The following is a 12,918-nucleotide window of genomic DNA, read 5'->3' as shown; positions in this document are numbered from 1 at the left end:
ATGTCCCAATCAGTAGGTTGCTCTAAAACTTGCTTAGAATAACAATCAATGGGGTTAGGATGTCAAAAATTCATATAAAACATCAGCTATGCAAATTATTATCTCTGTTATTCTGTATTATAAATTCATTGCAAACTAGAGGATGTCTGGAAATTTCAAATTATGTTCTGACTTATGTCTTCCATATCCCACCACAGATAAAAACATCATGCAGATTACAGAGAAACACAAAATTTCCACTTTGATTTATGATTGGTGGTAGGAAGGCTGATCAGATATGAAAAAGATTATGCATGTCATTTACATAGACAAGAGACAGAAAAGCTTGGGAAGTTCTGTCGAAATGATGATGGCTCCCTCGGTGACCTTTTCTCTCTGGAAATTACAGTACACTCCCCGGGAGGGACACTCGCTGTGCCGTACACGATCACTGTTCAGACAGGCAGGAGCAGAAAAGAGAGGCTGTGGTGAAAAGAATCTCATCTGACGTGTGAGTTTGTTAACAAGGCAAATCTCAGGATATTTACACTGAAAATAATCTACAAACACTCCTACATGGTGGGTAGGTCTGCAAAGGTTACGTTGCAGAAGGTTACTGCTCAGAAAGAGGCGTTTGTTTGCTGCTCTTGGATTCGGATGAGTAGGAATACAGTGCAGGGCCACTGAGAAAAGGAAAGGTAACACCAACCACAACCTGACAGGGCCAAGACTTTTGCAGGTCAGGTGATTTTTTGTTTGGTTTTGTTTTTTACTGGTTTTGGTTTGGCTTTTTTTTCAAATTAGGTGATCTCCTAAATAGTATGACTCTGTAACATGCAGAACACTTGTAGTCCTAAATTAAAATAATAGAAAATTTAAGTGTGGAAAGGGTGATTACTATTCTGATGTTACACAGTGTTGCAGCTGTATTCACAGATGCTCAGATGGGATGCGCTGGCTGGTTATGGTATGTGGATGTTTGAAAAGACTTTTTCAGTATGGATGAGCTCATATACTGTTCTTCCTTCATATAGATGAGTGGGTGCAGATGGCAATCTGGTGGGCTGACAATGCATACAGCAGTGCAGTCCATGCATTCCTATGGACTGTAGTTCCTCCCAGTGCTGTCTTCATGACTGGAGCACACTGTGTGCTCCAGGAGTTTTACAAGCCAAACAAACAAATTAAAAAAAGAACAATCTGAAGGGGCTTGATCTCACAGGTACACTAAAAATCTCTCCTTGACTTTCTTGATTTCTCACATCTGCCTTTGTTTTTCATAAACCTCACATATCCACGCACAGAATGGTTGGGGTTGGAAGGGACCTCTGGAGATCATCCAGTCCAACCCCTCTGCTAAAGCAGGTTCACCCAGAGCAGATCACACAGGAATGTGTCCAGGTGGGTTTTGAATGTCTCCAGAGAAGGAGACTCCACAACCTCTCTGGGCAGCCTGTTCCAGTGCTCTGGCACCCTCACAGTAAAGAAGTTTCTCCTGTTTAGATGGAACCTCCTGTGCTTCAGTCTGTGCCATTTCCCCTCATCCTATTGTTGGGCACCACTGAAAGGAGTCCTGTCCCATCTTCTTGGCACCCATCCTTGAGATACTTATAAGCATAAATAAGATCCTCTCTCAGCCTTCTCTTCCCCAGGTTGACAGACCCAGCTGTCTCAGAGCCACCTTCATCCATTTCTCTTCTATCCAGATGTTTTTTTCTCAACAGTACCCACCTCTGCTGGCCAGCCAGCCCTGGCCCTCCCTCTGTCACTGACATGGAGCATTAGTGCTGGAGGTCCCAGGCAAGGGCAGCTCATCTGGGTGGCCATGGCCCACTGCCCTCTCACCTGCTCTTTGCTCCCTTACCCAGCCAAATAACAAAGCGTTTGTTCCTGACAAGCAGATGGGAATGAACTGGCAAGGAGCCCAGGTGCCTTATAACTTAATCTCTGTCTACTCAGCTGTAAGTAAAGAGAGTTTTGTCTCAAAAGAACACGATTCCTTTGGCTTCACCACCCAGTATTTGCTCACTGACATATTTTTTCTCATATTGTTGTCCCAAGAGAAGAAAGGGAGATTTAGATTTCCAGCTACCAAGAAAAATCATCCCTGGGCAAGGGAGGATGGATGTGAGACCATTCACCAAAAGGCAGATTACTTTTGATGAGGATATCATGCCACTTACAAGCTTTTATTTCTCTATAAAATGCTGTGCTGCCTCAAGTATTGTAATAGAAGGAATCCAAGGCACAGGGAAGTGTGGTCTTCCATTTACTCCAAGGAAATTGCGCTGAGTCAGATGTGCTGAGGAATTCCTGTAGAGAGATTATGAAGCCTCATGGTGGGCTGCTCCTCCAACGCGTTTTGGAGACTATCTAGGATTTTTACTGCATTGGAAAGCCTGTTTTGTTAGGAATGGACAAAAAAATTAAATCAATAATAAGCTGACAAGTGAAATAATATTTCAACATGCAGGAGGTCACAAACCATATTCCTTTACCCAGAATATACCAACAAACATTTAAAAATCCATAACCTTTTTCTTTGTCAGACAAAGTGCAAACGTGCATTTAATTTTCTCCCCTGACCATCTTTTTTAATTATTACAGAACTGAGAAAAGGGATGGACAAACGTAACTCCTGCATAAGCTATGTCTGGGATGTAGCCTAAAATCCACACATGGAAACCAGGTGCCTTCCCTCTTCTCCACTTATCTGCTGTTTTGAATAAATTGCTGAGTGAAGGGGAAAGTGATGACTGGCAGCCAGTGGCTGGTAGGTGTGGAGATACTGCTACCTGGCATCAAGCCGAGGCTGAACTCAGCGACACAGACTATGAACATAGATATTCCTGATACGTCCCGAATGTTTCCCAGTCCCCAGAAAAGAGAATAGTTTCCATTTTACCTCCCTGCTAAGATTAAATCTTCCCCTGCTGGGACCGGAGAGCTCCCGACAGACCCATTCTGGATAATGAGTGAGAACAACTCCCGTAAAAGGAGCCAGACTGTGAACTCCTGAGTTTTACCCATGTCGGCTGCACCAAGAGCCTGGTTTATCTGAACGTCCAGACAGGAGCAACATCGTCTGGTCAGGGATGGAGGGAAGGATCGCACAGGGCACGGTGGGCTGGCAGGAGCAAGGAGGATGGATCTGGCTCTGTTCCTGAGGCTGCCTGTCTTTCCTGCAGGTGTAATAACAACACGTCATGTAAATTACCTGTTTGCTCCAGGGCTGAGAGCAGAGGGCACCTGACGTGGCACTGGCAAAGTGAAGGATCCAGTATGGAAAGCCAGTGCTGCAGATAGGCAGAAGGCACCCACCATCTCTTGCTAGTGCTATTAGGGCTATATTTAGACTGTTTGGTTAATGAGTAAAAGATGTATGAGAAAATAGGTGCTACGTCTGTGTGCATAGTGATGATGCTTGGTGGCACTTCAGCGGCTGAGAAGCTGTGCCCAAGGCTACCCCAAAAAACCCCTGGTGAGTGTGGGCACCCCAGCTCTGTGCCGGTTGCCTGCTCCCGTGCTGCTCTCCATGGCCTCGGCAACCCTGGCAGAAGGAGGAGGCTGCCCCAGCTGAGGAGCTGTCCCCCAACTCCAACCATGGTTGTGCCCGCTCCAAGTGGAGCAGCCGTGTGTGTCCACCCTGCGCTGCCGAACAAAAGGCTGCCAGCCTGCTCTGGACCTCGAGCCAGGTTGCCAAGGATGGCTGCTGAGCTCTTCATGGAATCACAGAATCATAGAATAGTTTGGGTTGGAAGGCACCTTCAAAGGTCATCTAGTCCAAATCCCCTGCAATGAGCAGGGACATCTGCAACTAGATCAGGTTGCTCAGAGCCCCGTCCAGCCTGGCCTGGAATGTCTCCAGGGATGGAGCATCTACCACCTCTCTGGGCAACCTGGGACAGTGTTTCACCCTCATTGTAAAAAAATTCTTCGCCGTGTCTAGCCTGAATCTCCCCTGCTGCCTGTTGATAAGCTTTGGTGCTTTGCAATTCCCTGTTCCAATTACCGGCCCTGGCCCTCACGCTGGTTGGGCCTGGCGTGTGCTGGCGACTCAGCAGCAATGCGGGGGCTGTGGGGCTCAGGGAGGGAGAAGAGGGGAGAAGCTGTGGGGCAGAGCATGAGAGATGCATCAGTCATCTCACAACTGCCTTTTGCAGAAGTCCTTGGAGGTCCCTGCATGTCCAAGAATGGAGTCGTCCAGATGAGCCACACAGAAATGGTTCTTACGTGAGTTACACGTAGAAAAAATATTTTTAAGTGTTAAGATAGGGATTCAGTGGGCAAGGGATGCTGTGGCAAGTCTGTCACAGGAGGCCAAATGAGGAAAATATCTTTCTGGATTGGCTTAGGTATAATTGACCAGTTTGGAGGCATGGCAACTGGGAGGATGAGCTGAGCCCTGCTACCCTTTTTTCTTCAGCTGTATTGCTTCATCACTAGAAGAAGCTTGTGGGGATTGTCCATATAAAATCTATAGCTGCAGCGGTTGCATACCAACACCACTACTGTAGGTCTTGTGGGCTTGAAGCTTTCCCTTGTCATAGGCACACTCCCATTTCTATAACATCCACCTAAAACTGACTGAAGCTCTTGTGGCTGTTAACCAACAAGCAGCGATTCTGCCGTCGTCAGCTACCTGCCGGCTCGCTTCATGGCAGCACCAGCATGAGGCAGGGTGCCCAGCAGGGTGTCTGGTGGAAATCCCAGCTGGCACAAGGCTGGTGCCTCCTCCTGCCTCCTCCTGACGCAGGCAGAGCACCGCCGAGTGCCCGGCATCCCTGTGGCATGTCTTGTACCTGAGATCGCTTTGCACGTAGGACAAATTACGGCAGAGCCTGTGCAGTCAGAGTTGATCATGAGGGATGGATGAGCAACCTGAGGGCTGCAGAGGGCAAAAATGGGGAGCTGGCATATTCATTTCCCTCCTTCCCTAAACTCCCTTTTCCCAGGTTCCTAACCCAGGCTGGCACTGAGGTTTTATTGGTGTGAGACTGGAATCCAGCTCAGGCTGCCGTGACAGGGGCTGCACTCCGCAATTAGCTTGGAAAAGAGGTCTCCAGAGGGACACAGTGTTTCTCACCACCAGAAAGAGCTCTCTATTAAGTGTCAGCTTGAAAGCAAATCTTACCTGCGTTGAGAACAAAGAGGCTGCAGGCTGGGTTTCAATTTTTAATATTTTAAAGAGCATCCCTTTTTTAAAATACTTTTTTTTTTTTCCCCCTAAGAACATCAGAATGCATGTGAGCAGATCGTAAAGATTCAATCTCGGCCTTGAAAGGAAAGAGGTAACAAGCATGGCCCAGCAACTATCCTGAAACCCCTGTGGCAAGCAATAATCTTGAAAAAGCCAGTGCAAGCTATGTTTTCAATTTATAAATTAAATGTATTTAAAATTTATGAACTTTGACTGCATGAGTAACTACTTCATTAGACTTTAAGGCTGCATGTTTCCTTGGCTTTTTTCACGGTAAAGTAAAACACATTTCTAATAAACATGGAAAGAGATTCCAAGCTAGAGTCACTACTTTTATGTAAAGGACTCTCCAGACTCATTAAAAAAGTTTATCACCTAAATAAAGCAAGCACATTGTAATTCTTGAGCTCATAAAGTTGGTAATATATACATAATATTAGCCTATTTTTACATGTACACCACTTGGTATCAGTGAATGACATACAGTAAGGGGTTTACTATAAGGAAATTAGCATATAAAACTATGTTTTGGTAAGTCTTAGACTGCAACACAAGCTTGAGGAGCAAGAGGATGTAAGTTGGGTGCTGCTCTGATTTACTGAATAAGCATGGCTAATTACATGCAGGTCCCGAGGAGAGGGCTCTCTGGTGCTTTGACACCAAAGCTTTGGCTGTAACTGAAACTGCCCCATTTCTCCCAGTTTATATCAACTTTTTTGGATCCCCTTTGACAGCCAGTGGTGGGGATGCAGATGGAGGCGTTGTGGTGCCCACCCCATGCACTGGCCCACAAAATGAGGCTGTGGCTGAAAGATCTGGCACCAGGAATTTCCCTTTCCCAGCACTCGTAGATCTGCACCTGGAGTCCCTCTTTTGGGATCCCTGTTTCAGGGGGGCAATGGAGCAATGGGACGGGTCCAGCTGAGGGCTGCCACCATGGTCAGGGGTCTGGAGCACAGGTGTGGTGTGAGGGAGGTGGAGGGAGCTGGGATTGTTTTACCTGGTGAAAAAGAAGCCAAAGGGTGATTGAACAGCAGCCTGTGGCTACCTGAAGGGCAGGTACAAAGATGAGAGAGCCAAACTCTTCTTGGTGATGCCAGAGGATGTAAAAAGGGGCAACACATGGCAGATGGGAAGGTTCAGGCTGGCCATTAGGAAAACCTTCTCCACCAGGTGGCCCGGAGAGAGGGTGGAGGCTCCTTCCTTGAATGCTTTTTATGACTTGGCTAAATAAACGCTGACTTAACGGTATGTTGGTCATAATCCTGCTTCGATGGAGGATTGGTCTAGGTGACCTCCAGCAGTCCCATGCAGCCAACATGTCTGTGACTCTGTGTTCCTTTTCCCAGAGCAAGGGAGAAGCATGTCCCAGACCACCAGTCAGTTCAGCCAGTCAGAGAGAGAGGGCAGCTCTGCCAGGTCCTGGCTCCTGAGGGCTGGTCACAGCCTAGCTTTTGCTCATAGGTGTGCATTAGGCTATGCTGGGGTTCAGAAACAAATCCGCAACAAAACCTGTCAGCCTTAGCTAGCCAACATCTTAAAGCCACCTATGTCTGACTTCCACTTGGCTGTGCTTTTTGGTAATCGTGGCTCAATGTACTTCAGCATCGCAAGGTGGTGTACTGACAGTAATCCCCCCCCACCCCAACCGTATACTCATTGTGGAATAAGCTGTAGGAGACTTCAAATGAGGCTGAAAGCTGCATCTCCAATTTAAAACTTTGAATATTTCCATGAAAATCTTTTGGTTTTTCTCTCTGACTCCAGGGGCAGACAATACAAGCTGTCTTCTGAAGACAAAACCTTGTTTTGTGACAGCCTGAACTAAGCTGGAGCTAAATGATGGAGCTCTGACGTGGTAAATATTCTGTTTAATGCGCAGAAGTTATCTATACACTGTACTCAATCACCAAACCCATGTCTGAGAAACAACTTTAACTTTCCTTGAGTTTGCCACTTTTCCCTTTCTTTTCCAGCCCCTTTTTCCCTTTTCTGTTCCTCACCTGCCTGTTCTGTCTGACACTGCTTCTTCCTGACACCTGTTGGGCTCTCAGACCCTCTCATTGCCTACCTCATACCTAACAATCCTCAGAGCTATAATTAAAAAAGAAATCACAGACTGCCCTTGGCACAACCTCCACAATTTGCCCTCAAGTGTGACATGCCAGGTCCTTGTCCATTTACTGTGTAGAAAAGGACCAAACTCAACAGAAGGTCTATCAGGCAGATCCAGTGCAGTGAAGTACAACAGTCTTGAAGGACACTGGCAGAGCCAAATGCATAATTGGCTTGTCTGCAGGGCATTTTTACTAGGATGAAACAAAAAAAGGACTGTCATGAGCATGACGGTTTACATGCGGCTGCATGATGTGGCTTGTATGTATAATTTGCATTTGGTTCTTCCACTGCATTGGAATTAGTCAAGTAAGAATCACAGGATTTGGGGTTTCTGGTGAAAACACTCCTCTGCAGAAACCCTTTCCCAGTTGTCCTCAGAAAACCATCCCCAGCCCTTCCATGGTCTCAAAGCTGATACAGCCAGTCCTCTCCCTGCCTCGCAACTCCTTTCCTTTTTGGCCACAGAGGTGCTCAAAATAACACTGGATATCTCACCTCACAGTTTCTTGCATGACAGTAAGCAACAAAAACACTCAAAAGAACATTTTTTTCCTGAGCCAACTATTGCGTGTTTGCAAAAAGGATGCGGTTGCTGAGCAAACAGATCTGCTCCACCTCTGATTTCTTTGATACTAAGACCATATGGGCCAGTAAGCTGGTCCCCCCTCCCTTGAGCTTTTGTTTATGTATATTGCATGCTTTTTTTTTCCCCCCTTTTTTTCTTTTTAAGGCAAAAAACCACAAACAAAAACAACCACAAAACCCCCAATAAGTTGACTATGTGAAACAAGCAGGTAAGGTAGTGCTGCATATGGTGCTAGTAAAATTGTAATAGTGAAAGTTGGCAAGAGCCAAGCAGCCTTTGTATTAATTCTCTGGAGCTTCAAGTAGAGCCTAATGTAATTACTTGCTCTACTTTGTAGCATTTTAAGAGAAAAGTGTGTGTTTTAAAAAGTTATATTTCCAAATAAAACAGTCAGGTCTGGAGCAGACAAAGTGCCTGAATCTGATCCCTCTGAAGTCAATACCAAAACTCTTGTTGACTTAAATCAGAGCAGGATTATGTCCCAAATCCGAGAAATAACAGAAAATGGAGCTGTGTGCTTTTAAAATTCACTGTCCTGGCTACCAGATTGTAACTTTTCCCTACTCTTTTCTCTGCCTGAAATTCCAGAGGTTTGTCTTTCCTCAGCCCCACTGGCTGGGTCTCAATATTAGAGCTGAAATTATTTTCTCATGTGAAGACACCTGCTTTGCAAACGTCTCAGTGTAGGTGGATGAATCCAGAGATCCTGAATCTCATTCACACAAATACAGTGGTTTTATTCAAGAAACACTTGTGTTGTACTTTTGTATTTCAGAATACCCAAAATCTGTCAAAATGTCATAAATTTAATTTTCCTGGGTATATTCAACACCCCTAGATGCTTACATCACTGCAAGGAGAAGAATGTAGGTGTTTTGGAGCTTTCTGGGAAGGGCATTTGTTTCTTTCTATCTGTTTGTTTTTGCAATCGATTAAAGCATTAACTAAGATTAACTTCCCTGCTAAAGGCAAATCTGTCATCCTTAAAGTTTGTCTCTAATGAATTGAATTCTATCAATCAACATTGTTTGCTAACTCTTATCAAAAGTTAGACAAGGCTGGAATAGACTTTACCAGCAGCCCTTTCCCAAGCATCCATTGATAATACTAGTAAAGCCTGGCCATTTGATCATCAAATTAAAAAAGCATATGGATCTATTGCTTTTATTTCTTGGATTTGGTACATAATCTATAAAGACAACACTAGTGAGAATCAATTTTTTCCTTGGATGTTCAAAATCATCTTACTACACTTTAACTAGCTTTCATCTGTGTTTCTCAAAAGTACCTGCTTCCTGGCTATGAATGGGTCATCCAGATTTCCATTCAACACCTGAATAATGAAACTTAGGATCTGGGCCATCTTCTCTTTTTGCCTTGGCTTTGCCACCTCGGTTGTCAACAGAGCAGTCAGAATGATATGGAGCTGAAATACATCAAGATCCTTGCTTATTCCTTAAGAACTAGCCCCAGAGCTCCTTGTATATCAAACACTACGTGAAGGAGCCTGCTATGGCCATTTGGTGCTGGATGGAGCCTTCTATCACTTTGCATTTCACTTTCACCTCTGGCTTCTACAAGCAACGCCTTTTCCAGCACCTTGGCTTGCCCTGTTATTTCTATTCAAGTGTTTATGGTCTCTAATCAGCACCTAACTTGCCTGTACTGGAGTCTGTCCCATATCTACAGTGGGTTTTTCATTCAGGCTTCTCCTGGCCTGCTTTCAATCACTGGGGTCACGTGCCTTCAGAGGGAGATGAAAAGCAGATTTTATTAAATGGACATAAACCGTAGTAAAGCTGCTGTGGCTTTGGATAATTCCAGTCCAATGAACCACAGTGATTATTACTGAGGTTTTCTTATTGATTCTCTGCAGCCTCTGTAGGAGATTTCCCTACAAGGAGAAGGAAGAGCAGTCCCGCACACGACATAGTGCCCACTCCAGCTGAGACTAGTGGGACCTTCACCTCCCTTGGCTTGATGTTCCCCATTTGCCAAGAAGATCTCCAGCTCTTGGGAAAGGCGTCATCATCAGTCCTGGTTGAAAGGTCTGGGGCTCTCCCACACCACACAGGCCATAACGCCAGATGACACTTTTAAATGTCCTCCAGAAATCAGGGTCCTGCTGCCCTCAGGGTGTTGTGCTTCCTCCTACTGCCATCTTTTCTCCCTCCTTCTCTCAGCCCCCACACCTGGCCTTGCGTAACGAGGACTATCTCTGGCAATAAATTAAAATGGAGCACATACACCAGTGCCTTTTTGTTTACCAGGAAGAAATATTCACTCCCTCATGTCCCGCCATGACCCAGGAGGTGCCAGGCAGCTGGATGGCTGCAGAACGTGCTGGGAGCTGCCTGTACAAACATGGGTTGTTATGACGTGCCTGCCAAAGTCGTGGACACACAAATGATGCTTTGGGGACATGGAAACGCCTGCTGTCCCCCGGGGTTCAACCTGGGAGAATGGGCGGACATAAAGGTCCAGAAATACTCTGTACAGCAGCATCCTCCTGGATGAGTTTCCTGCATTGTAGGGCCCTGGTCCTCCTCCTGCATCTCCTCCTGAGATTGAGGCTGGAAACCAGGAGCTTGGTGACTACCTGGTCCTGCAGGTGAATTAAATGTTCGCTAATGAAAGTGAGATTCATTTGTAAAATAAAACAGTCATGGCCTTTGAGGTGTGATAAAAGAAGTGATGCTGTTTTATGAGCAGCAAAGGGGAAAGATTTACCTGTCCCAAACCTGCTCACTAGCGTTACAGTATCCACATGGGGTGATAGCATGGAGCTAGAACAGTGCTGCCAAGCATTTACAGCATGAGAAAAATGTGGTTTTCTATAGGAAAATTCATGGGAAGAACTCCTGAGAGCAAGCCCCCTCACAGCCCCACAGCAGCTTTCATGGGGAAAGGCATTTTGAGTGCCATGCCACAATGACTGGGTTTTGTTCTTCACTCTGTGGCATTTCCCCATCTGACATGAGGATTTAGGACCAGGTCTTCCCCAAAAAGTGACATCATGAGAGCAGCGGTTCAACAGAGGGTGCTGGCATGGAAAGTGAGAGTGGGTTTGCTTGACATTGGTGGTGATTGCTGCCGGCATTTCCGCCAGCTAAATATGGGGGTAGCCACCAAAAACAAATCCTGCTCTCAGTTTCACCGCTGAAATCGAGGGTGTTTCATCTGGTTTATAACGGGAGCGAGAGCTGCCGACATCGGCTCTGAATAATTTCCCTCTAACAAGAAGTGAATATGTGCAATAGTCCGAGGTTTAAGATCATGAGAGTTAGCCTAAGGCTTTTTCTCAGTTTTGCTTTGAGGTAAGCCAGCTATTCAAAGCGAAACCTGGCTAAAACCATGATGGTTACCTACTTTTAAGTTTTCCCCTACCCAGAAATGTTTGAGGCATGTCAATGAGAGTCCTCCACCCCAAAGAGGCTGTGGCCTGAACTTCAGGGATGAATGAAACCGTCCAATGAAGGAGATGGAGGAAGCTCTGGGAGAAAGATAAAAGCCAGCCTCAGTGTAGGTATTTCCATTGGGCAAGTTTAACAACTCTCCTACTTATGCATCTTTAATTTGTACACAGTAAGGAGCAAAGATTTTAAAGCAAAGACAGATGTGGCAGCTCCTGTGAAGCCTCACTGTGGCCAGACCTCATTTCTGCCTCACGCTTGCTGTTGGGTGGAAGGAAACATGAAGATGCATTTAATGGAGGTGTCGGTGTGGGAGATATTTGGCACTGAAGCTTCCTGAAAAAAAATCATCTTCCAAGAGCTGTGGTAAGGAAGGTTTTGCAAAGGACACTGTGGAAGGTGTCCTTCAAAGGACTTGAGTTTCAGAAGCTCAAAAAAAGAAATCAAACCCACCACATTTTCCATCTGAATGCTTTTAAATTCCCTAACCAAGTAAGTAGAAAAATATTTTGTTAGAATATTTAATTATTATACTAATGACTAATAGTAGTATATCAGGTATAGCAAAGTGACTCCAGAAGCCCTCGCTCTCAAAGCACAAACCTTTGATTTCCCCGCCCCGCCTCCTTTATATGAATAACCTATTTTAACTCTGCCTGCTTCGACAAACCTTTCCCGCGGCGTTTGCACAGGCTGGGCATCCGTGCTTGCTCGTCGAACCGCCTGCGTGCGAACCAGAGAGCAAGCCCGTGTTCCTGAGGGGCTGTCTTTACCTCCGCCCTGGCAGGACCCCCCCGCTGCCGGAGCCCCCGCCCGTGTCCCCGCTGCCGGTGCCGCTTCCTCGGGGCCGGTACCTCGTTGAGACGGTGACCCCTAGTGGCACCGGGTAGGCGGCGAACCCCGCCAGTCCGCTCCATTTCCAGGCACCAGCCCCAAAAGCTGCTGAAGGCACCTGCCCTTCACCTCTGTGAGTTGAGAATTCTTTTTTATTATGAGGGTGGTGAAAGTGAAACACTGTCCCAGGTTGCCCAGAGAGGTGGTAGATGCCCCATCCCCAGAGACATTCCCGTCCAGGCTGGACGGGGCTCTGAGCAACCTGATCTAGCTGAAAATGTCCCTGCTCATTGCAGGGGCTTGGACTAGATGACCTTTGAAGGTCCCTTCCAACCCAAACTGTTCTATGATTCTATGAAAATGAGTGTTTGAGCAAGATAGACTCTGGGTCTCGACTTTTCACATCCAGGTGCGCAGACACAAGTTACCTGTAATTTGTGGTAGGCGTTTTGTGCAGGTATTTTTCCCTACCTTTCCTATTAAAAAAAAAATCTTTCAGGAAGTGGCAATTAACACAGTACTTAATCAGTGCCATTGTGTAATCTCAAGATGACATCTCTTGTGTATGGGAAGACAGGATGGTGGGGAGCAGCAGATTTCACCTGTAGGTATCCTTAAATAGCATCTGAGGATTAAAATCTATTTTTGCTATCTCTCCCTTCTCCTAATTCCTTGCTGTAAATCAAATTTCCTTTGGCATCACTGACTATGGAGAGGATGTGGGTTGGGGCCCAGCACGCCTGTCCCCCTCTGTGCCCCCTCCCTGCTCTGGATGGGTTCAGAAAGTG

Source organism: Columba livia, chromosome 1 (genome assembly GCF_036013475.1).
Source record: "Columba livia isolate bColLiv1 breed racing homer chromosome 1, bColLiv1.pat.W.v2, whole genome shotgun sequence".
Classification (NCBI taxonomy): Eukaryota; Metazoa; Chordata; class Aves; order Columbiformes; family Columbidae; genus Columba; species Columba livia.
This window is presented reverse-complemented; position numbering follows the sequence as displayed.